At 46.8% G+C, this 24,540-nt stretch overlaps 2 long non-coding RNA genes across 4 annotated transcripts in view; both read left to right on the forward strand.

Annotated features, from left to right (window-relative positions):
- LOC110354362 (uncharacterized) overlaps positions 1–2,235 on the forward strand; it is a 40,184-nt gene extending 37,949 nt beyond the window's left edge. Inside the window, exon 4 of the long non-coding RNA XR_005260468.2 lies at positions 369–2,235. This is a non-coding gene — a long non-coding RNA (uncharacterized lncRNA). The remainder of the gene's footprint in view (positions 1–368) is intronic.
- Positions 2,236–3,525: 1,290 nt separating this feature from the next.
- Positions 3,526–24,291, forward strand: LOC139999185 (uncharacterized). 3 transcript variants are annotated; one of them, XR_011804343.1, is made up of 3 exons: positions 3,526–21,637; positions 21,755–22,822; positions 23,775–24,291. It is a non-coding gene; the product is annotated as an uncharacterized lncRNA (long non-coding RNA). The 3 variants fall into 3 exon arrangements; XR_011804345.1 differs by having other exon boundaries at positions 3,526–15,367; positions 15,683–22,822; positions 23,775–24,203; XR_011804344.1 differs by having other exon boundaries at positions 3,526–15,001; positions 15,129–22,822; positions 23,775–24,203.
- Positions 24,292–24,540: the final 249 nt, after the last annotated feature.

The following is a 24,540-nucleotide window of genomic DNA, read 5'->3' on the forward strand; positions in this document are numbered from 1 at the left end:
CTTCCTTCTCTTGTAGTGCTCTACTTGCAGATTTTCCCCTAAACACTTTGCTGGATTAAAGGAGATGGAGGGGGTTACCCTGAGCAGGGGGGACAGGCACATCCCAGTCACTGAGCAAGGGCTGGATCAGGAGAACTGCTGGGCTTTAACTGCTCTGAAACAGCAGTTCTCTGCCCATAAAGCATTAACATGCATCAGCTGTAAATAAATCCTTACAGACAGAAGACCTTTCACAATCTCCAGAAGTCTCTGTTCCGGCCCTTGGCTGCATACAGTTTAGGACCTGCAAGTGCAGGGATGGATATATTTTTTTTTCTTTCCTTTTTCTTTCCCTTTTTTTTTTTTTTTTTCTTTTTTCTTTCCAACAGAGCCAGTCAAAACGAACACAAGCATGTTCCAAGGTCAGCACAGCTTGGCCAGGCTGGACTCAAGCCAACATAACCTTGAAGCACATGCCAAAGGCAGGAGAGGAGCAGGTGAAAGGAAACCTGCAAATCTCAAGCCCCAAGTGAAGCTGTAAGCGTGCGGGTTGGCCAGGGGGGTTTTGCAGGAGCGCATGCAGGTGCTCTAAGCATAGGTCTTCCTCTCTCTGTTTGCTTAGCTCCCAGTCCCTGTGGTTTGCAAACCCCCTAGGAATCTCCTATGGACATAAAAGCAAGAGAAATACCCCCAAATCATAGAATCATAGAATCATAGAATATCCTGAGTTGGAAGGGACCCTTAAGGATCATCAAATGGGATGTTTTGTGTCCCCCCCCCCCCCTCCCTCCCCCCCCTGCTTGCTTTTTGGGCTGGTAGTTCCTCTGGTTGGAGGGACTCTTGGGCTGGATGAAACCATTCAGCATCCATCCCCACCCCTCGCCCAAGGAAGAAAATGAAGATGTTCGGGAGCGAGCTAATGAACACACCAAGGGATGTGAAGGGAAGAGCTTTAATTGCCTGTACAGCAGTGCGGGGAGTCTGAGCAATAAAAAAGAACGGGAATGACTAATTTATGAGTACAAATTCTATCTGGAGAGCATGGCTTAAACTTGGGGAGAAAATCCATGTGCCTGGAATATTAAAATCAATAGCTGTAACCTATTTAGAAAGGTTTGAGTGGGCAAAGAAGGTGTAGGACAGGCAATCGATATCAGAAGTGACATTGCTGTGGTCCAAGCCACTAGAAACTCAAGAGAAAGTGACCTCAAATACAAATAAAAGCCAGCAGATGATACATCTCAAATCTCACTGGAAAACAGGCTCCTTTGTCACACATCTGCAATATTTAAGGAGAACTCCCCTACATTGCTCTGGAGAACCTGGACTTCGAGGATGTGAGCTGGAGGGCTCACTCTGCTGGTTTTTGGAATATCTAAATGTCACGGACTTTGTTAACCAAAACCAGGAGGATCCTTTGCAGGATCATCTCGACAGCTGAAGAATCACTCACAGGCCTAAAAACCAGTCACAGCCAACATCGAGGTGACCCCGTTTCGATCCTACACACGGGGCACAGACAGAATAAAGCCCGAGCCAATATAGCAGGCACCTTTTCTTTTCAGCACTCTAAGCCAGGTCACTTGGAAGATTTTGAACAGAAAATGCGAATGATATTTGGCAACTCTGTTTAAAAGCTCTCTGACTTCTAGTGACATCTCAGAGCTGAGAGGGAGAAGGTTGCTCTGGTTAAAAACAGCAGCTCGGAGGGGAGGGAGGTACATTCACAGAAAGGGAAAATGGGAAATGAGGAGTAAACCAGCACCAAGCAGAAGGCAGAAAGGTGAAACCTCTGCCAGAGGAGCTGAGGGCAGTAGGGATGAGTTTTTTAGATATAAAAGACTGTGAGCAGTCGTCTAGACAGAACAGCAGATATTAAGAAAGAAATGTGTAAAAGGCAGACACTACATTTTTAATTTCTCTATTTGGGGAGGAAAAAGTGAAATAGAGTAGTAATGCAATGCCGTGCTGTGAAATACCTTCAGTTCCACCTCGGGATGCTCAGCAGCCACGGAGCGCACTGCCAGCGCCGGGGGGCTGCAGAAACCCAGCACCGTGCTGACTTCGTGCCGGGGCACTGGGGGGGATGGCTTGTAATTATCAATCTGATTGTCTGATGTTGATTTTGTGAGAAATAATGGAAGAGCTGATAAGGGACTTGATTAATAACAATTTAAGGAGAATAATTAATTACAATCAACATGAGTTAATGGAAAATAGATCTTATTAAATGAAATTGATATAATTTTTCAAGAATGTGATTATAGATTTGATTGATTTGGAACATTTCATCAACACTGCTAAGTTTGACTTCTGCAAGGCATTTGACTTAATGCTATCTCATTTATTAGGAAGCTAAAACAATGTAAAATCAACATGGCACACACTAAACGGATGAAAACCCTGCTGATATGTTTAAATGTACAACTGCGTGCAGACACTCATCACAAGTGGCTGTTTCAGTTCATCACTTTTAGCAAAATGGTAGAAAATCAAAACTAATTACAATCAAAGTTCGCTGATGAGATTTAGATTAGGACAGTGGTAGGGTGGGGGATCGGTCGCTTCCTCAGACCTTGATCCTTCCTGAGGCAGAGAGAAGCAAGAACCAGCCAGTTTGACGTGGGCACGTACAAAGCCACGCTGGGGAATTGGGATTTCATGGTGTGTGGGGGGAGGAAGGAATCCATCACACAGCACTGGAATCGTGAACAAATAGTGGAGTGAAATATCTCGGGTGTAACACCTAGTGGGACACTGCAGCTATTTCTGGTGTCTGTGACTCAAGGAAGAAGTTGATGAATGGGAGAGGGCTCCGAGAAGGCACATGAGAATGGCTGAAGCGTTGCGAGACATGCCTTATAGTGACAGATTCAAGGACCCCAATACGCTTAGCTTAACAAAGGGAAGGTTAAGGGATGGCTTAATGACAACCTGGATGTGTTCAGACAGGGTACAGAAAGACAGAAAAGGAGAGCTCTTTAATCTAATAGACACAGCTATAAAAAAAACTGGCGACTGGAAGCTGACATTGCTAAATTCATACTGGGATGGGTGCACTTCTGAAACTGCCAGAATTAACATCAGCACAACTTCCCAACAAGTGGTTTCACCATCTTTTGTTTTTATCCATATCTTGGATCCACCAAAGAGTGCTCTGTGAATCAACATGCAGACACCCACACTACATGGGTGAGGTGGTCAGTCTTTGGTTTCTCAATGTCCTTAATAATACGTATTTATGCTGTCATCCGCAAGCACTGAGTGGGCCAATTCCCTTGGATCATGGTCTGACCTCACTGGAGACTCATGCAGGCACTTCAGGATTATTCAAGCCTCATCTTTGCCAGAGGAATGAGTTCAGCACCTGCTGAAATTTCTCTTTTCATGGAAATTCCTCCCAAAAGCCCTTGGTACACAACCCTCACTTGAGCAGCTCCAGGAACTACCCACTGAATTCACCTGGACTGGTTTGTAAGCCCCTGTTGACACCGTATAGTGCATCCAGATGCACTGGCGACAAAACAGGTATCTTCTTCTTCTTCTTCTTCTTCTTCTTTATTATTGATTTGGGCACTGGGACATTAATTCTGGGATTCAGGCTCTGAAAATAGTGGCAAGAAAGAGTTTTGCTGCCAAAGAAACACTGTGATGGGTACAGGAGGTTAGATAAGAACTGATATCCAACAGCAGAAAAACTAGAGTTGTTTTATATGTAATTGATTTCTATATAAGGGACTTTATCTTCTGGTCTTTACCTTTAAAAGCAGGCTTTTACCTTATATAAAGGATATAAAATAGATCCAATGTTATCTTAACTTTTAATGAGCTCGGCAAAGAAAGAGTTTAAGCGTCTCCACAGCCTATTTGCGATTTCACTGTGGTTCTTTAATATCCACCTGTACATTTAGGGCCTCATTCCTGAAGCCTGAAGGCTGTCTCATCCCTGCTGCCCACACCACAGAGCTCACTGCTGGTGCTGAGCTCCACCAAGGACTCCAGCTCTGGAGCTGTACCAGGTTTAGGTACAAACTGGAGGCTGCAGGAGCTAACCCATGAAGGCTTCTGCAGCTTCTGCTGGAGCAAAGGGTTTCTTCAGCAGCTCCAAGTTCATCTGCAAAAGCCCTCTGCTCCATGTGCCATTTAATCCAGCTCTGTATTAGCCAGCCAACATGGTTCCCATTGACTTCAAGTTTTGGTCCAGGAGCCTTGTAGATGCTTAAAACTAGACTTCTTGAGCACAGGGCTTATATTTTATCTGAAGAAGCCTGAACCAGCAGAAACTGTTTTAAAGCCAGTGCAACATCATTACCATAGAGATAAACGCTACTTTAATGTGGTTCACCATAACAACAGCCCATTTATTAAAACACTTCACCATTTAATTTATCCAGCATTTTATATTGAAGAGTATTTTCATTAGGATTCCACTGCAAAACCATAGAAGGCATTAAATCATTTAATACAGTGACAGCTCACTTAATTTATTTAAGCACAGGACTCTAATTTAAAAAAGCAGACCTTACACAGTGCCCTGTCTTTCCAGTCCTGGCATACGTGGTCCGATTAATTTCAGGATAGGGTGTTACATAAATTGAGCTTGAGATCCCGTCATGCGCTTTCTTTTGGTCAGCAGCCCGTTGCATTGCTGTGCCTGCCAGAGATACCTGCAGGAACCCCTCCTGGTGCACACCAGCCCAGCTACACACCTTTTGCTCCTATTAATGTCCCCGAGCAGCTAGCCCATTGCATTTGGCATCTGGCTTTGTTTGGAGCTTGATGAGCTGCAGAGGCACAGCCATGGCTGAGAGACCAGCAGGGAAACGGCAGCAAATGCAGCAAGCCCTGAGGTCCTCAGTGAAGTCTTCCATTTAACTCCTTTAAATTGGGGTTTAAAATGCTTCCAGGCTCTGGAGCACTTGGTGAAGTCTGGGAGAGTCACTGCAACCTACTCCTGTCTCGGTTGGTACTGAATTAACTCCATGCAATTATCACAGAAATCACAGAAATGTTTGGGTTGGAAGGGACCTTAAAAATCATCTAGTTCCAACCCCCTTGCCATGGGATGAGACACCTTCCACGAGACCAGGTTGCCCAAAGCCCCATGTCCCATTCCTGGGGTGATTTATAGTTCCACCAAGCAAGCCCTGGGAGGTGCTGAGCACCCCTGCATCTGCCCATGGTTGTCACATCAAAATTGTCACATCGAAGTTGTCCCATCTGCCTAAAGCAAATCTTCCTCTTGGCATCCTGTGTGCTTGGCTATCTCGGAGGATCAAGCCCTCATGGCTCATCACTGATGTTTCCAGATCTGCAATAATAAATGACAGAGAAGAAAATTGTCACCTGCGACAAAGCCCTGGGTGATATTGGGGTCCCTGGTGTCTCCTGGTTTTGCTGATTTCCAAGCCTGGTGTTGAAGCAGAACCCTGGAAACAATAGCACATTGTTGATAGGATGCTGGACATTATTAATAAACATTAGGGAGCTTGATATGATCTGGCAAAAGCAGCACAATGAAAACAGGTACCAAAAGAAGGACGGAGAAAAGGGGGAGAGAACTGAACAGGGTGTTTAATGACTCTCCAGACTGCAAAATGCACTAGAGAGCAAGGCTGGAATAGAAAACCTTTTAATGAATTCAACATGTGCACCCTTCGAGGGTTTAGCTCCCCATTCCCCAGCAATGTTTGACCCACCCGAAGATACTGATCATACCGAAAATAATAACCAGTAAGTAATAATAATAGTAATAATAGGAAGAGCAGGACCCTCATTTCCAATTCATATTTATAATCCAGCAAATATCTCACCTAAAGCTGGAAGATTTATGGGTTTGCATCTATAATTAATATCCCTCCTTAAGCAAGGAATGGTATATTTTCATACAAATAAATCTGGTCCTCTAGACTGGATTTTGAAGACTGGTATTTAAATCCCCGGCAAGACATGGTTATTGATTGTATATATGAGTCTACAACAGAGACACGTCTTGCACATATATAGAACGAGAGAATTGCATATTTATGTTTACAATAAATAGATAAAGTTTCTCTTTTAAATGCAATAGATGAAACTTAAGCAGGGAAAAGGAGGAAGATGTGGAGCCCCAAACTGCCCCTGCTTCCCAAAGATTCAATTTGCATTAGGCCTGCTACTAACGGCAGGGCTGTGATGGGCGCCAAGACACATAAAGGGCTTTGAGACAAAGGCAATCGATCTCATTTTAGTTTTATGAGGAAAATAAACAGTTAGGCTGATATAACAGTAAAAGGGTCAAGCAGGGTCAGGGCTAACAAAGTGACTCAGAGGACCTCAAAATTAAAACAACCTTCCTTTTCTCCATCCTCCCTCTGAGAGGGGCCTCTCCATCTCCCCACAATCCCAAGTGTGGGTCTCAGCAGAGCACCCACTAAATTCGAGCCTGATCCTTGGGGCCAGGGTTCCCCAGAATCATCCTCCAAGTAATGGGAATGGTCTGGCCAAGGCAAGCCCAGCCCTCAGCTCCTCTCTGGGACCACACAAAGGGCTGTGCTTAGGGGTCTTCTTGCTTTCCTCATAGTCTCTACATCCAAGTTTCAAACCTTTTTTTTTTTTTTTAATTATTCTTTTTACCTTCTCAGGGTGGGAATGTGCTGGATAAGCAGCAGAAGCACAGCTAAGGAAGGACAGATTCTCTGGTGCAAGCAGGGATTTAGCTAAAAAATATTGGGAATTACTGTAAATTTAAATGTAGGCACTCTTCCAAGGTCAGGGGGCTGAGCATCACCTCACTTAGTGGTGCACTTACCAGTGAAGGTAAAGCACTTGTGCTGTTCTGGATCCAAAGAGTAAAGCTATAAGCAGAGCTGAGACATTTGTATTTATGTTGTCCTAAGCTGCATAACATCCTTATTTAACTGAGATTTTAATTATTCATGTTTAAATACTATTCATCAAAAAAAAAAATCCCTTACGCAGTTGTTTGTCGAAGGAATGTGTAAGTGACTGTGTGCCAGGGCAAGAGCCCCATTCAAAGACTGTGGTGCTGGATGCAAACAGGGAAGGAGTTTCTTCCCCCAAAATGATAGGCTCTGAGGAGTGATAGGACACCTACGGGAGGGAAGAGGAGAGAAATGGCTATGAAGGACATGGGCTGTGGGTGCCTGGCTACTGCTCCTACCTGCAGCAGTGAAAGGTGGCATAAATTTGGGGTCACAGCTCTGCAAGGCCAAATACAAAGAGCATGGGGGCTCCAATAGCTGCAAGCATCGGGGGTACTTAGCCAAGGCAGAGCTTTGCTGCAACTTCATTTTCATGATTTAGCATCCCTGCTGTAAATAATTGATACTAATGCAAGTGAGATAAGAGACAGACTGTCTGTGGGCCAGGAGGAAGTGGATCCTGGTGACATCCACCCGAAAATGTGCTTGCAGGTTTGGCTGAAATGAAAACTTTGAAATTGCAGGCAAGGGATAGGAAAAGGTAATTTGTGAATGAGCTCACAGGACTCCCATCTTTCTAGGAAAAACTCCCAATATTAATTCCTTTTACAAGAGAACGTCAGCATTCTTTATCACTTTTTAGCTCTTGGTAAATGCTGCTGTCACATGAGTCAATCAGCTGTGCCCATGCATTGCCAGAGCGCTGGAAGCTCGGGGGGTATGGGCAGGGTTTAAGGAACGAGCATTTCGTGAAGGGGGTGTGTGGCAGAGCGAGTGCACCCTCCTCATCGGGGACAGGAAAATGCCGGTGAGACATTCTATGCCTTTGGCATAGGTTATCTATAAAATTGCTGAGTACTAGGAAGAAGCTATTCTGCATCTCAGTCTTGGAAATTGGAGATGGAAAATTTCTCTATCTGGTCCAGAGAGGTTTGGCATGAGCCAGCATGCTGGAAACCTCCGCAGGAGATGGGTGGCTGGAGCTAGAGCAGGGGATTTCCCTGCTGGGAGCCTCCCAGGGGCCGTTGTGCTGCATCGGTCTCTAAATCCTGATTTTGAGGCTGCTATTGGCATTTCACGTCCTCTGAGCAGTCTGTGCCCTGCGGCAAGCAGACATTCACTTCAGCCGGCATGATGTAATGCCGGCTTTGATCCTGTCTAGCACTTATAAAAAAAGATAATGTCAGCTGAAAAAAAAATTGAAAACGGTGTTGAACTGTCCTTAAAGCTCTCCACTAAACTCCCCCTGCATCATCACCTTTATGCACCCCCTATGGTGCCTTCACTCCTCAGCCCAAGGACCTTCCCTTACCTTCCCTTATGCTAAAAGGGAAGCATGCCTAATGGCTTTAAATCACTGGAGGAAGCCACACAGGAGTAAAAGAAATCTGCAGTGCCAATTCCTTCATTTTAGGCTATTTCCTTGTAAATGCAACAGAGTCCCCCTGAGGTCCGGCGGCTCCTGTTGCTGTTCTTAGGGCAGGCAGGTTTGTTGCACACATCTCCCAAAGGCCATGACTTTACACTTTACTCTGGTGCACACGTATACAGAGTTCTGAATTTGTTGGGGAAAAAAAATGCTTCTTAGCCAATTGATTTGAGCCAGAAAGCTGGAGGAAAATTGCTGTTTTGGAAATGCTTTGGAAGAGCAACATTGACTCATCAGTGACACAGCCGGAGACAGCTAGCGAGACTTCCTCATCTCTGCCGTGATTTTATGATTCAGTGAATAATGCATATTAGCATAAGGCTAACTAAAAAAATCCATACTCATCATTTACTATTAATTAGTTATCAACATTATCCTATTATTAATTATTAACATTTACACTATCAATCAGCCCCTGGCTGACTGATAGCTTAAAATCTTGCATAAAGATTGTTACAACAATATCTACAGTAGATCGCATAATGTGCTTTGCACTCGGCTTGTCATAGCCTCGTCTATAAAGCCTTTTACTAATGCACTTTACAACAGATCTTATAGTACATGGATGAAGAATGTGGCTACACCCAGCAATAATTCCATTAATTATGAATAAAGCATTTACAAACAACATCCTTATTTAAAAATGGTGATGAACTCCTTTTGTTTTAATGCGGAAGCGCTGCGTAACTTGTAATTCCATAAAAAGTAATGCTGGAAGCATGGGGCAGGAAAGAAGGGCCTGGATCTTATCTTTACATCATAAAGGAAACAGAAAACAAAAATGAAGAAAATGGTTGACAAACAACAAAATGTTGGGATAAAGCTGGCTGAACCCCAGGGTTGGAAGGGATGTTTGAAGGTGCCATGGAGAGATGAAAGGACTGAAGACCTTATTCAGTGACCTTGCAGTGCAATTGTGTCAATAAAACCCTACCCACATTAACAGTAAGACTTTCTTTTCCCTGCTTTCCCTCATTTGCGATGTTTTCAGCTGGCTGGCAGCTCACCAAGACTCGTTAGCTGCATAGGGTTTGGCTGAGCAATACCTTGGTGGCGTTTGGTCCTGTAGGCTTCCTGCGATGGCAGAATATTTATTACATCCAATATTTCACCAAGGATACTCACATCAAGAGGCTATAAATACTCTACTCTTCCTAGTTTACTTAAGGGATAAAAAGTGAGTAGCCAAGTTTACAGATCAGGCTCAGGCTCCGTTAACAGCGGTCTGTTCTTTTTCATATATATCTTGATTGTTTGAAGTTATTTGCCGTATTATCACTACAAGTGATTTTTGTCTCACTGATTGTATCTGAGCGCAGCAGGTCGAGTTATGCAGCAGTTGCATTCAGGGTATTACACGTACTATGTGAGTGAGGTTAATTTAGCCTCATGATCCTTTTTGGTACTAAAGCTATGAATATTGACATTGAGCATAGTTTTCAATTGAGAGCTGTGATCCGAGAGCTTCTTATACCAAGGTTCAGACATTTAAATGGGTGCTAACTGGGGATGCCAAAATCTAGGCAATTCCCTTCCAAACACACTGGAGGGTGGTGGAGAGCTTTGGTGGGCAGCAGAAGGTCAGCAAAAGCCTTCTGATATTTTTTTTCCTTAAGCTCACCAGTGTTTCTGAGGCTATAGATCACCAAGGTGCCTGGATTATGCACAAGCTGCAGTGCCGTGCATTTGTTAGCACGTGGCCAAAGCCATGCACAGCAGTGCAGGCTGAGAGCAGTGCAGGCTTCTGCAGCGTCACAGGGTGCAGAGGAGAAGAAACCTGGAGAGATGAGGAGCAAGATTGATGGTGAGGGACCTGGTCTGGGGCTCAGGCAGACTTTTTGCAGGTTTCCTACAGCAGATGAGGCGGCACACCAGAGACCAGCCAAGCAGCAATTCCATGTGAACTGCTCTCACCCTCCCTTTCAATGTCCCATTCTGGTGTTTATGGGCTATGCTTAAACAGCGAGATGCATGATACCTGACAAAGACCTTTCCCCACATTTTCGAGTCCATAAACACAATAAAAAGTGAACGTGCAGTATTTATAGGCAGCAGTGCCAACCAGGCTCTTTTGCAGCTCCTTCAAGCCCACAGAAGGAAGGGCAGGCAATGCAGGAGAGGCTGCTGCAATTACAGGTCCCCTTGTGCAAGGCTGCTTGGAAATTCCCAGTATTTCTCAGAACCACCAGCAAGTTGGTTTTCTGAGCTGGCTGGTGGAGGATTTATTTATTAAGGTTTTCGCTGTTTGCAGCAGTGGCTGGGCAGCAGCAGTTCCGCAGAGTTATCAAAAATCTATTTCCTGCACAGTCACAAGTGAAATATCAACCCCCCTCTGAAAAGCCGAGCGCAACATTTACATTTTAATCTCACAAAACACTTTAGTTTCTGACAAACGGGGTTTTTCAGTGCATGTGTTACAGAGAGGAAAGGCAGTGGGGTTGCAGGAGAAAGCTACACAAGCTGGAAGGGAGCGCAGGCAGCTTTGCAAGCATGGTACGGCTGGAGCAGCACAGTGATCTCCACATCCACAGCGACAGCAAAGACTGTCACTCTTCAGCTGCCGGAAGCAGGAAAGCAACCTCACCCCAAAAATTAATGGTGCATGGGCATCGGGTGCTGAGCTTGTTCAGGGATGCCTTCTGCACGTGTAGAGCAGAGCTGGGCTGGACAGACAGGCAGAGCTGCGCTGCCGTCCGCCCTGCACAGTCACTCCTGGCTCTGAGAAAGCTGTGCAAGGATGGGTGACTTGTCCTCCCTCTCGACAAAACTACTCTCTTATTTCACTGTCTCTTTGCACCTTTGCCTGTGGGTAAGGTGGTGTAAAGTGGAGGTGCTCGCTGGACTCAGGCTCTCCGGTTTGATGCCTGACGTTGGAAGCATCCCTCCCCGGCAATCGCCCGTGCTGAGGTCCCGTGCTGCCTCCGTAGAATCACTGCAGCAAGATATGAATTATGGATGCAATGAAAAATCCCAGCCCAGTGCACAGAGGGAATATGCAAAGTGCAGAGCAATCACCTCCATGCAGTGCCCGAGCCTTGCTCTGCGCTGTCTTTGGGTGCGTGGTGCCCCCAAAATTGTGCTCAGCAGCAACCTGCGCCTCCCTCATCCCAAAGACACAACGAGGCCCTCCCCCAGAGTGCACCAGGGCTGGAAATTAGGAAATTTATCATTTGAAAAAGCATCCCCCTGTGCTTTGTGAGGTCTGCCTGTGGAAGCACCGAGGGCACTGAATGGAGACGCTTTTGTTTGTTACACGCAGAACACCTCCGCTGGCAGGCATCCGGCAGGATGGGTGCCTGTTTTCCCTGTTCTCAGCGTGTGAAGGGCTTGCCCTTGAGAAATCTGGCGTGCTTGAGCACAGCCTTGCCCAGAGCCGAGGAGCTCACACACGTTGTTTGCAGGCGAGCTGGCTGCTGCCTGCTGGAGCCCCTTTCTGCAGGAGTGGAGAAGTGTCGGACAAGTGCTTCAAGGCAGTCACAGACTCTGGCTTTAGGGGTCTGTGTTTCAGGGAAACTCCATCTCCTCATAAGGGATTTTTTTTAATGTCTTTTAATTTTCAAATGCTTTAATTCCTCCCTTGCAAGTGCCGCTCATTGTTTCCAGGCACCACCTCATAACACGCTGCAAAACTGTTTCCACACAGCTATATCTGAGCGTGCAATATCGACATCCATGCTAAAACCAAGCACAAATTTTTCCCTGAAGCAATATTTTGCTTGGTATTATTGTTACTTTTTCTTTTTAATGCTTTGCTTGTGATGGGGGCTCCTCAGCCTCTTACTCTCAGGAAATGCAGGCTCCTGCTCTCATCCTTGCTGTAGCCAGCCCAGGCAGGGGAGAGCCCTGCTGGCAGTGAGCACACGGACACGGCTCCTTTCCATCCTCACAGTGCCTTAAGGTCAGGGAATTGCCTTGGGTCAATTAATTACACCATTAGCTTTTGTCCCTTGTGCTAAAAAAGTTACGAGTGTTTCTTAGTGACTGGTAAATTTATATGGCACTGCAACACCTTGTTCACTGGTGCTTGGTCACCTTCTTCATCGCGCACAGCCCAGGTTATCATGTCCAGGCACAGAAGGAAGGCCACGCACCACAGCCACACCTGGTAGCTATGCAGAAGCCAAAGAAAACAGGCTGGAGACTGAAAAGCTGAAAAGACAATTAAATAGAGAGGTTGCTGTTAAAAAAAAAATCCCCACGAGGCAATGGTTATCCTCCCAGGGCAGCTGAGACACTGCAGCTGCTGCTCAAGGTCTGGTTTAGCTCATCCCTGTGCGCTGCTCTTATCCCATCCTCGTCCCCAGCAAGCAGGATGGACAAAATTTGTCCTGTTCCAGAAACAGACGGCGATCCTGGGGGCAATGGGGAGCTCACCAGAGCTATCAGAAGACTTGTGCAGATGATGCTGTGAAAGTGGAGAAGCATTTGGACATCCCTGAATTTTTTCTGGCTCTCCCCAAGCTGCAGCTGATGGAGGCCACAAAAATTGAGTGAAGTGGAGAATTCTGCCTGGGAAGAGCATTTAAGTGCTGTTATTTTGCTAGGGCAATGCCTCCTGCGTTTGCCCTGACTCGTCACCTGCACCCTTTAATTTGGAAACTGCTTTTCCAGGCCAGCTCACCGCCGCTGCTGCTGGCACCAAGCAAAACTAAGCAATGGTTTCAGCACCAGGGGGCTGTGGGTGCTCGCTCTGCGTCCCTGTGCCTGCTGCCCACATACTGGAGACACACTGCTGGTAAGCACAAAGCTTTTCTTTTGGCCACAGGAGCCCATTGCTCTCCCTGCCTGTGCAAAGCAGCCACAAGGAGCTTTTTCTGCCTCCTCTGCCTGATGCTGAGTGGGTCTGGGTGGCTCAGCACCAGCTGCAGGAGCAGGCTGGGGGATGCTATGCCGCTGGTGATTGCTGTCCTGGGAAACTGCTGATGGGCAGGATTGGTCCAGGGATGGGTGAAAGCACAAGAATGACCAATCCCGGGGATCTATAGCATCTCCATCCATAGAGAGCATGACCAATCTTCAGCTCTCAGAAGCTTTATACATCAGGTCTGATGTATAAAGTCCACCTTTGTGTTCTTTCTAATTCGTGTCTCTGACACCTTGCAAAGGGTTCAAGGTATTTGTGCTCTGATGGACAGAGCCGTGCCCTCCTGCACACCTTTCCTTGGAGGATTCACGTGGTGCTGGTGCAGGCAGCAGCAGTGCAGGCAGCGGTGCCTTACAAGGGCTCCCGTGGTGGCTGCAGAGCAGGGAGCGAGCAGCAGGACCAATTTTGCATTTTCTGCTCACAGTTTCCACCTTTCTGGACAATTTTCTTCTCACCCACCATCCTTTCCCTGCCCAACACATAGCTGGCTGGCAGAATTAATTGACTGGTGTTTGTTAAGGCTTTTGGATTTCTCCTGTTAAATAGGTGTTAATTCTTGCTGTTATTATTATTATTATCTTCTGTCATAGCCACAGTGATGAACGCTCCCTTGTGCATGTATTTAAGCTATCCAACATGGGCTTTGTTCTTAATTTTGATTATTTTAAGAAGTCATTTAGCATATGAAATAGTCTAGGTGGATGAGGATCTATAGGAAAGTCTTGAGAGCTGTCAAAGTAATGTTTTTTCCAGCAGCAAACTCTTAACCTTCTCTTAGATCTTCTTCTCTGCTTTGTCCCCTGCTCGCCATGTGATGAAGAGATGCTGTGGCTGAGGCAATGCTCAGCTGCAGCCATCAGGATAAAGAAGACACACCGTCAGTTGTTTTATTTTTGATCCCATTTGAATGTGTCACTCAGCTGTCTTGAATCAAAGAAAGTGAGAAGGTGCCTTAAACAGTTGTGATCAGAAACTTCAAACTTACCTTTTTTTTTTTTTTTCTAGAAGCTAAGTAAATGGCTGGTGGGCTCCTGTAAATCATAACATTTCTAAATATACCTGAGAGTCTCTCTGCCAAGCTGCTGACGAATACTCTGTCTGTTCCTATTGACTTCTCTTCCCCCTTCAGATTACTTTTGCTTTGAATAGTTTCAAATCATAAAGCAAAAAAAATAAAATAAAAAAAATCATGTAATGAGACTAGCTGATGCTGTGATTAATGAAAGTGTAATGAGAGCTACCATACAGCCATTACAAACCAGTTAGCTAATTAGTGTAATCACAGAGGTGGAAATAATTAAAAGACCACAAAGCAGAAGTAGCCTAATAACAGCCTTTTCCTCTGACCCAGAACTGGAGAGAAAAGGATGCTTTGGTTTGCTGGGTCAGGGCCAAAAAGGAACTGAGACTGAAGGGCCTGGAAGCAACCACGGTGCGTGAGGTGTCAGGGCTGGATCAGACAAGGATAAATGGAGCAGATTTACACCCGTGTAACCCAGATTGCATCCGAGTCCTCTGCCGATGGCACCATGTTACAGCAGCCCTCTCCCAGCTCTTTCCATTGCCTGGCTGTTCCTTCACCAAGCCCTGAGCACTCCCTCTCCAACACCTGCTGCACTGCAAAGAAAAGAAGAGTGGTGGTAAACTGATCCGGAGATGGCACTGATGGTGAGGCAGGATCCGACCTGCTCTCTTCCTTTCTTATTTTTTTGTCCATTTTTGTTTTTTTCACAGGTCATTGACAAAGGCTTTATTCACCTTGCAGCCAAACTTGGTTTCTGGAGGGGGAGAAACCAGCATCCTAAGGTGCTTTTAGAAGAACCCCCTGTTTGAGGATTCTTCTTATTTTTATAGTTTATATGTATGTCTGTATGCCATTCACTCTGACTTTCATGGGACTCTAACCACTGGTTGAAAAATCTCCTGCTCACAGGGAGAAGTCTGGGCCAAGGGTGCAGTGCTGGGGTGTGTGGTGCTCATCTCCAGAGCTGCTGCTGTGAGCAGGGCACCAAGCGGCTCTGTTGTCCTCACCTCCTGGCACCGACAACCCCGAGTCACTGGGTGAACCCAAAACAACCCTGAAATGCTGCTCAGCTGCTTCTCCAAGGGGTCTCCCATCCAGGACCACTAGTGAGAGACGCAGGATGGTGTGCGGGGCTGGATTTCACCCTGGTAATTAGAAGTGACCTACCTCTTGCTGCAAGATGAAATAGCTCCATTTGACGGGCTATAAAAAATCCTAACTGGTAATTTTCCAGTTGGGATGGGTCATCGTTGCGGCCATCTCCATCGGCTCTTATCATTTCTGCCACGGTTCTGTGTGTGTTTCATTTGACCCGGGTATAATGAGCAAAGGAGAAGAAAGTAGCTGCAGACACACAATCAACGATCATCTGCCGGAGCTGATGAATATGCCAAGACTGCTAAGTGGGTCCTCATTAGCTATTCACATGCTAAGAGCCATCTTTATTTGTTCTTCTCTCCTAGGTGGATCTATATTTGAATATCTTTACTATATCCACCCAGGGGGTGGATGGAGGATTACCACCACTGTCAGGTAACCCGAGTATTTTCCTGGAAAAAAATAGATCGTGACACCAAGCTGGCAGCAGGCTGAAAAGAAGAAACAATGTGATGCCATTTAGCGAGGGAAGAAATAATTTTCCCTGATGACACCTCTAGTGGGAGGCAGAACTTTATCTTCCCCTCGCAGCTCAAATGGAGCATCACAGCAGTAGCATTAAGTTTGCTTCCACGTTTCCAACGTGTCTTTTCATTGACTATTTTTTTTTTTGGCTGTAGCTGTGCAAACAGATTTCCAGGGTAAGAGCAGGGGCTGTCCTGCTCGGAGGGTTTGCAGGGCTGTGGGTGGCAATGCAAGGCCAGGGCATCCCATCCAGCTGCAGCCAAAGGGACCCTTCTGCAGCTCTGTGTGCCCGCTGGTGAGCAGGGTTTGAACTTTCTCCTTTCGGCTTTCTGTAAAAGCTGCAGTTCTTTGTGTGCTGGGACAGGGGCTGGCTCTTTGCAGGATGCTTCTCCCCTCCCTGGAGCATCCATCCGCGGGGAAGGCTGCCCTCTCCCGACACGAGGAGCGAGGCAGCAGCTGAGCTGCACCCAGCACCCTCGGCCAGCACCCACCCTGCTCCCATCCGCACCCTGCAGGGCCCAGAGATGTCCCTGTCTGGTGAGCCCAACACAACCCGAGGTGTCCCCAAGGTGTCCTGACCCCCCCACCAGCTCCAGGATCCAGCCTGCATCCCTCCTCCAGCATCGTGTGGGAGCTGCTTGGGAAACCACCCCACTCACAGCATCTCTTCTGCACAGGGTTGCCTTCTCACCTGCCCCATTCCTGCTCTCCCAGGTGTGCCCAGCACCTTTTTTAAAAAAAAAATAAAAATCTGACAGTGTGTGGGTGAGCAACATATTCATCTGTGTGAGCTATTTCCAGCTGAGTCTGTATGTGCTGGAGACGGTGGGGTGACAAAGAAGCAAAGTCACATTTGTTTGTGTGCTGCTCCAGGAAAGCATTTTTCTATGAGCAGCAACCCACAAGTAAGCGCTTGAACCTCCAAGGTTTGCAAACAGCTGATCTAGGAGAGATTATTTTTTTTTTTTTTCTTTGTGCTTTTGACCTTATTTGCTGAAAATGAAACATCATCTAACCTTCCAGGAAATACCACAATTCTTCGATCTGACAGAAGAACATAAATCTTCCCTAAGTGCACAGCAGCTCAGGGCTCAGCTGGAACTGAGCAGGATCTGGGCATCCCAAACCAGGGCCAGCGGGACCCGAGCCACGCACCTCTCCTGTCCAGAGAGCAGCAGCCCCATGGGACTGGTCGTTGCCTTTGGGCTGAGCTGGTTTTCCATCAGTTATTCATGGAAAAAAAAAATGGGTTTTGGGGGTCTGAATCACTTTGATCCTGTTAAAGTTTAGTGGGACCCTTCCCTCCCAGGTTGGACTGAAACAACACACACTGCCCTGCCCCATATCCCCAGTCATCTCTGGGGAGCAGAAGGCTCGTGAAAGCCATTGCAAAGCTGAAATTTCGGGCTCTGCAGGTGGAGTGGACATGGTGAGAGGCCTTGCAGAGTGTAATAGCCCTGTTGCTTTCTCAGTTTTCCCCCACCACATTTCTTGAGCAGGATGCTGCGGCTTCCTTCTCTGTCCGTGCCGCCAGCCCTCGCGGTTTCCACCTCCCCAGCTATTTCGGGGGACCCGTGGTTGTGCTGAAGGCTTGAAGGGGCCAGAGAGGGAACTGGAACGTGTCATGCTGCTCACCACATGGGGCCTGAGCAGCCCTGAGGGTTGGCTGAAGGTAGGAACTACGTGTGGGAAAGCGCAGCTCATGCTGCGCTGCTTTCCACCACCCACTCATCGAGAGCTCCGTTTGCTCAAGTGCACGCTTTTAGACCCAAGCTGTTGGTGCTTCACACAGGGCATAGTCATCCACGTGCAGGTCTCTCTCCTTCTTGGCTTGCTGCTAGAGCAGGCCTCCCCTAGGCCCCGCAGGAATCAGAGCTGTGTTTTCCTCTGGATCAGGTCTGGGACAGTCCTTCTGGGGAGGAGGAATTTAACTGAACCCGCAATGCTAATAGTACCATTATCCCCATCCCAAAATCCACAGAAATATAAAGTTGCTTTTTCTTTTTTTTTCTTTTTTTTTTTTTTAATCTTGACCAACTTTCCTTGTTTTACCACTAGATGGGAGAGTGAGACTGGTCTAACGCAGCCGCTCCCGTCTTTATCCCAACAGGAATTCAGAGGGGAGTTGGGAATTGAGAAATACACTCAAGTCAATTCTCTGGTGCCAGGGGCAGAACTGAAGACACATCCTGCACATTTTCTGACCTCGGGAATGGAGTGGGTAAACCCCAAAAATGTATTTTGGGCCGTGTTATGGGTGAACCCCAAAAGTGCATGGCTGTGGCAGCACCGATGCTTGCGTGTCCCTGTGGCAGCTCCTCTGCCCTCATGCGAGGAAGAATCAGGTACACAAAGACAAGATGGGGGTGAAATATTGGGGAAAAATACTTCACTTTTGCTCCTGTCCTGGAGCAGGGGGTGGTGACAAAGGCACTTGTAATTCACTCCCTGTACCCATGCCCCAGGGAGTCAAATGAGCCCCCCAAATTGCGTAGGGAGGCACAAAATAAAGCTGCATTTTCTCCTCCTTTTCTTCTACACCCTTTCCCTACAGGACTGTTGTGTAATGATGCACGCAGTGATACCATTTTTCTGCAGAGGTTAAAAATGTGCTGGTGCAACGACTGCAGGTGAAGGAAGGGAATTTGGGGCCCGGGCTGACACCGCCAGCTGCTGCCGCCTGCCTCAGGGGCCTCCAGGGGCAGGCATGGGGAGGGTACCAGGGGCATTCAGGCTCTGCTAAATTTACTTTTACTGAAACACTTCCCATCCTCTGAGACATTTCCTAAGTTTGTTTTTTTTTCTTTTTTCTTTCCTTTTTTTTTTTTTTCCAGGATTGGGTGTGTTTTGGGAATTACAGAGTTGCAGAAGCACTTTCTCCACCAAACCAAAGATTGCCCAATTGGCCTATTTTTTTGTTATTATATGGTTTGGGGTTTGCAAGAATGACCATGTCTTCTTTCTTCCTGGGATTTCACAGATTCTGGAAGAAATCTTATAACAGCCAAATTTTCTGACTGCCTGCATGACTAGTGCAGAATACGCAACCCCTGTAATTTGAAAATCATCTTTTGGGCGTTTTGCTGCCTACCCAACCTCCTCAGTTCACAAGCTTTTTAGAGAAGTGACGCACCTGATTTGTTTAATGTCTGGGCCAGTTGTGCCCTAAAATTAAATAATCCTGATAAACCTCCCAAACTGCAATGCCCTCGTTGCCTCTTTTGGGGTTTCCTGGTTGTGCTCCTATAGGAAACATCTGCCGTTATCATGCTAGAGAGAAATACCAGGTTCGTTGGAAGAGGAAGCTGGGTTCTTACTGGATGCAGTTACTCCTGTTTTCCACAAACCACCTCCCACTCCGTGCGTGCAGTGCTGCTGCTGAGTCACCCAGCACGGAGCAAGCATCCTGCTCGGGATGGGGAGGACAAATTCCCCAAAGGAGCTGATAAATACAGATGAAAAAAATGTTGCCTGGAAGCAATAAACCAATTGAAATTCCAGCTCTGGCAGGGTCAGGGCACGCTCGCTTGTGCAAATGCAGCTTCTTGCTGCGGGGTTCATGGCGGTACAGGAACAGCCCTGGCTAAAGGTGTGGCTGGGGTCACCTGGATCTGGGCACATGTGGGACTTGGGATGGGGATGAGGAGCATCCATGGGGTGTTTCTAATGGACAGTAATTCATATATCTACCTCTGGCCATGTATTCTTGTGTGAGAAGTCACCGCCCTTAGCCAAGTGCCTATTGCTCCCTGTGATCCTCATTCATAAAGCACTGGGTGAGCAGGAGGACATATAAAAGCTCCTGTGGTCAGGACCACTGCCATAACACTGCTCCGCTTTTCTCTGGTCCCAATCTTTACATCCCTTTCCTATCATCTCCCCTTTCCATCCTGGAAGACAAGAAAAGAGCACTAACCGGGGAGAGGAGCTGCAAAAACGGTGTGCGATGTGCACCCAGGACCCAAGGGGCCAACTTCTGACCTCTGCTGAGTGCTGGAGATGCCACAGCTTGTCACTGTCTGATAGCTGCCAGCGTGCCGAATGCCAAGTCATTCTTCAGCAATGAGATGTTGAGCTGATTAAGGTTTTAATTAGAACAAGGAAGCGGCACGTGCAAGGACGGCTTCAGATGAGAAAGACGTGGCAGCTGCCAAGATAGAGCTGCTCCTGGCTGTATCCCATCAACCTTTCTGGTGAATGGCACTGAGCCTTCAGTTTGCTCTGCTGCAGGGCTAGGAGAGGAAAAAGGATTTGAGCATGGCCCAAACTGTGGTTAGTGGGGCTTATTTCAGGAGTGCTCAGCTACCTGTGAAACCCAAGCCTGGCCATATGGATGGGGCAGAGTCCAGGGTGACTGGCCTGCATTCCTGGCATTTACTGCACTCATAAACAGCCCTGGCAGCGACAGGAAGGGTGTAAACTTTGAACTTATAAAGCATCAGCACCGAGACCAAGATGGGAGTAGAAGACACACACAAAAAAAAAAAAAAGTGTGTTGCTGCAGGCTGCAGCCAGAGCCCTTTGGTAGCTGCCTGCCAGCATCGCAGCATCTGTGTGGATTCTCGTGACGGTGATCAAGGGCAGCTCCATCGAGTGGGAAAGGAGACAGAGGAGTTTTCTTCTTCCCCAGGGACACACACAGCTCCCAGCCAAGTGCAGAGGCTGCCCGTGCTGGTGGACAGGCACAAATCAGGTGAAAAATGCTCCATGGTGAGCACCTGCCCCAGCACACTGTGACATCCCCCAGGTGGGAGCTCTGCACCAAGGGGTAGAGCCGATATTTGCTCGGATCCTGATGCACACAGACTTGCAGGCGCTTTGGATTTCACAATCGGGTCCAATCTCTCCTTTAGACCTTGATCCTGCAAGGAGCACTATAAGGATGGATTTTAGAAATCAGATAGAGCTGGCGAGATCTGGGCCTTATCTAAGATAGCAAAATAATCAGCCATGTGATTTCTTCCCTGTGTTTACAGTGGCAATATTTTTCCAAAGTTCAAAGTCTTCCTCTGCAGAAAACATTTGCCATACTTTGCAGTGATACTGTAGTTTTGGTGCAATGAACAATTAAAAAAATCAATTTCTAGAGCAATATTTTCTATGCTAGTAATCTCTGAACTAATTACAGGGCTGGAAAATCAATAACTATCTGGAAATCTTTCCAATACAGCTAAGCACGCTACATATCATGCTGCAATATATCCTTCACATACACGTGATATTCCTGATTATCTCCCAGATCATACAGGCAGATGAGATCGCTGTCAGTAAGCGTCTGTACTTTGCTACGCTGCAGTGCCAACTTTCACTAAAATCCAAAGGGGAATCTGGGCAGAGAGAATAGCACAGTGTGTGAGGGCTGCGGCAACACTCATAAAAGCCAAGGCTTTAAGCCAACAACAAAAAGAGTTAAAAGGCTTGGTCAGTTTAACAGGAATCTTTCTTTGAAAAGATTATGAAACAAAGTCATTAAAAGTTCAAGCCTCAGTTATATTGCTTTTTCATCAGACTTTATTTTTTTAAAAAATGGAAAACCTTCAGTGACTGAACATAACCTCTTTCCCTGGTCTCCTAGCAAGGGAGAAGCACAAGTGGGTGGTTCAATGGTGCAATCGCCCTTTAAAAACACGAGCACAGAGGAAGGGTGTTGCTCTGATGATACGATCTACCCTTGCTGTATAAACATGCAGTGCTGACCATGGCAACTCGCTTCCGTTCAAAGCCCAAAGCCCTGCGCCGAGGCTCTGCCCCACGGCCCCTGGATGAGCGGTACTGGGATGCGGTGCTGGGATGTGGTGTGTGATGCTCCAGCCTCACTCGTACCCTGTGAGAGCTCAGTGAGCTTGACCTGCTCTTCCTCGGCACATTGGCATTCATGCTGTCACTGACTGAGGTGTAACTATTCCCATCAGACGTGGTGCCAAAAGCACAGCAGGTGGAGAAGCAAAGCCCATGGTGCAGGTGATTTTCCCCATGCTCCTCTTTGTGCTGCTGCTCCATGCACCACAGTGATGAGTTCTGAGCTGTTGTGCTACTGTGAGATATTAGCCAGCATTTCATAAGCTTTTTTTTCTGATTATTCTGATTAGCTTTTTCCCTGCAGTGAATGGAGCAGATGAAAAATGGGACCAGGGGAGAGCATGCTACCCCAGGCTGGATTATTCCCTTAGCTCCTCACTGCAATGCTGTGCGGTGCCGGAGCCTGTCCCGGAGCAGAAATCCAGGTCCAGCACCCAGTGCAGGTAAGGTGCTGTGAGCCTCACCTCATCTCTGAGCCTCACAGGCCAGGGGCTGTGGTCCCTTCTAAGGAGAATTGAGAAGAGAAGAACTGTTGCTTGTAAGTAAGAACTGAGCAGGTTAGTTACGCTCAAAGAACTTAAATTTTGCAGCTAGGCAATGATCTGGATTGTAATTATGGTTGCTATTAATTACTGCTCACATTTCTGCAGGACTCCCTGTCCGGCTGGGGAGCTGCAGCAGAAAGGAGAGCTGTGGGCTGCTGACAGCCTGCCCAAGGAGGCATTTACCTGAATTTGGTGACAGCTGTGTCCACAATGTGCACCCCCTGGTGTTGCTCTACCAATCTGGGCTACCAAAAAGCAGCTGAAAGAGAAAAATAGTGTGCGTTTCTTCACCACAGGCACAACTCTTCTCCTGCCTGCTCAGCTTGAAGTGCCCTTGGTGCTCCCTCAGCCCGGTCGGCTGCCGGGGGCTGTTCAGACTGAGAAGGTGCCTACGGCTGCTGCACTGAGCTTCAGCAACTGATCTCCTTGGATAATGAAGTCTGTGGGCTTTCCTATGATTTTTTTTTCCCATGTAATGTCACTTTTCTTTCAAATAAAACTTGAGTGGAGTGCAAGAAATCACTTTGTTTCTCTCCATCTTAGGAAGAAATTGCAGTGCATCACCTAATGGCAAGGGTCTGATAAAAAAGAGCTCAGAGCCTCCAGAAATCCTTCAGAAAACAGCTGAAAGAGAAGGTACAGCTCTTCCTTTGCTCTTTTAATAGTACCACATCACACTTAGTACATCCTCAGCAGCAGAGCTCCTGGTTTTATTTCCTGTCAGTGCAGAGCTACGGCCACGCACTGTGGTGCCGGTACAGGCACAGTGGCTGCGCTATGGAGAGGCGAGCAGGACACACAGGGCAGCAATCGCTCCCTCCACAATGTTCCCCTGGCTGCTGGAAATCCCCAGCTCAGGGACATCCCGAACAAGAGGTTTGCATTGAGATTATCGGGTTTAACAGCCGCCGAGGCATATGTCATTCAGGAATTTGTCTAATCCCTCTTTGAACACGGTTATACTTTCAGGCTCTGCAAAGTCCTCTGGAAACGATTTGCCACTGTTTAATCAGGAGCTGGGCAAGAGTTTGCTTTCAGCTTCCTACCTGATCCTTTCATTTAAGGGATCCCTTGCTCTTGTAATGACAAATACACCTGGCAAAGCTAAGCAGGACGGATACTGATGCTCTAGCTGAGCAGGACGGATACTGATGCTCTACTTTGCAAAACCAATGGGATCTTACAGAGGTAGAGCAACACAAAGTCTGGTGAAAATCACTGGGGAGACTTTCTGAAATGCATTTCCCACTGCAAATGAGCACTTGAAAAAACATCCGTATTGGCTGTTTGTTATGTTTCCTGTGAATGAGTTTCTGGCTCAAATCAGAGTTATAATACAACTCTAAAGAGCATCTTTTAGGAAAAAAAAAATCCAGTTCTGAACTTCCTTCCTAGAGATTTGTTGCTTGTTCTGCAACAGGAGATGTGAATCATGGAAGTATTTATAAGAGCAATATTAGGAAATGATCATTAAGGCACCAGAAATCTGTCAGACAGCGTGTCTTTAAATAAATTGTTTATGACTATGCTAACCCAATCTCGTAAGTGCATGCACACTTAACGATATTAAAAATTTACATGTTGCCAGACCCGGACTTCCCGTGATGGATGTACCACAACTCCCCTGCTTTCCCAGTCAGCTGCGTGGATCTTGGAGAAACGAGGGCAGTTTCGTTTGATCGGTGTTAATGAGGTTTGTGTCTGCACAGATTTAGCCCAAAGATCATCGTGATCATCTCACGTCCCAGGTGACTTACAGGACTGAACTTGAAGAAACATCTTTCAGCAGTCTCGGTCGATGGAGCGATTCCAGCTCGCAGAGTGCCTCCAGCCAACTGACTTCCCTTCTGCGGCACTGCATTTGCATTCATTAAGCCCCAAGTTTTAATGATTTATGTAGATTGATAAAAGCGAGCAGCTCAGAAGTATGTGTCTGAACACTCCCACAGCTCCTGACAGAGAGGCAACACATCGTAAATCCATCCCGGTGTGAAATATTAAATGGCCAGCTAGCACACACACAAAATCGTTGCAGGTGTATCTGTGAGTGTTAACATGACCCGTAAAATCAGGATTTCAGACAAACTAAAGTGATCACAGCCTCCAAACCCAAGGAAATAGTAATCCATATAACAGGAATGCTATAATGATGATAATGTTAGTTAATAATAACACTAATATGATTACCAACCTCCTTGTCATTGTCTATTACTGTCATTGCCATGGTAATTCTCAGCTCTGATGATGGATGGAGGCATAGGTGGCCTCAGCCTTTCAGAAACAACCTTGTGCCCACCAGTGAGCCCCAGCCAAGCATGATCCTGGTGCCCTTTGATTTGACAAGAAAAGCCACC

This window comes from Anas platyrhynchos, chromosome 21, assembly GCF_047663525.1.
Source record: "Anas platyrhynchos isolate ZD024472 breed Pekin duck chromosome 21, IASCAAS_PekinDuck_T2T, whole genome shotgun sequence".
Lineage (NCBI taxonomy): Eukaryota > Metazoa > Chordata > Aves > Anseriformes > Anatidae > Anas > Anas platyrhynchos.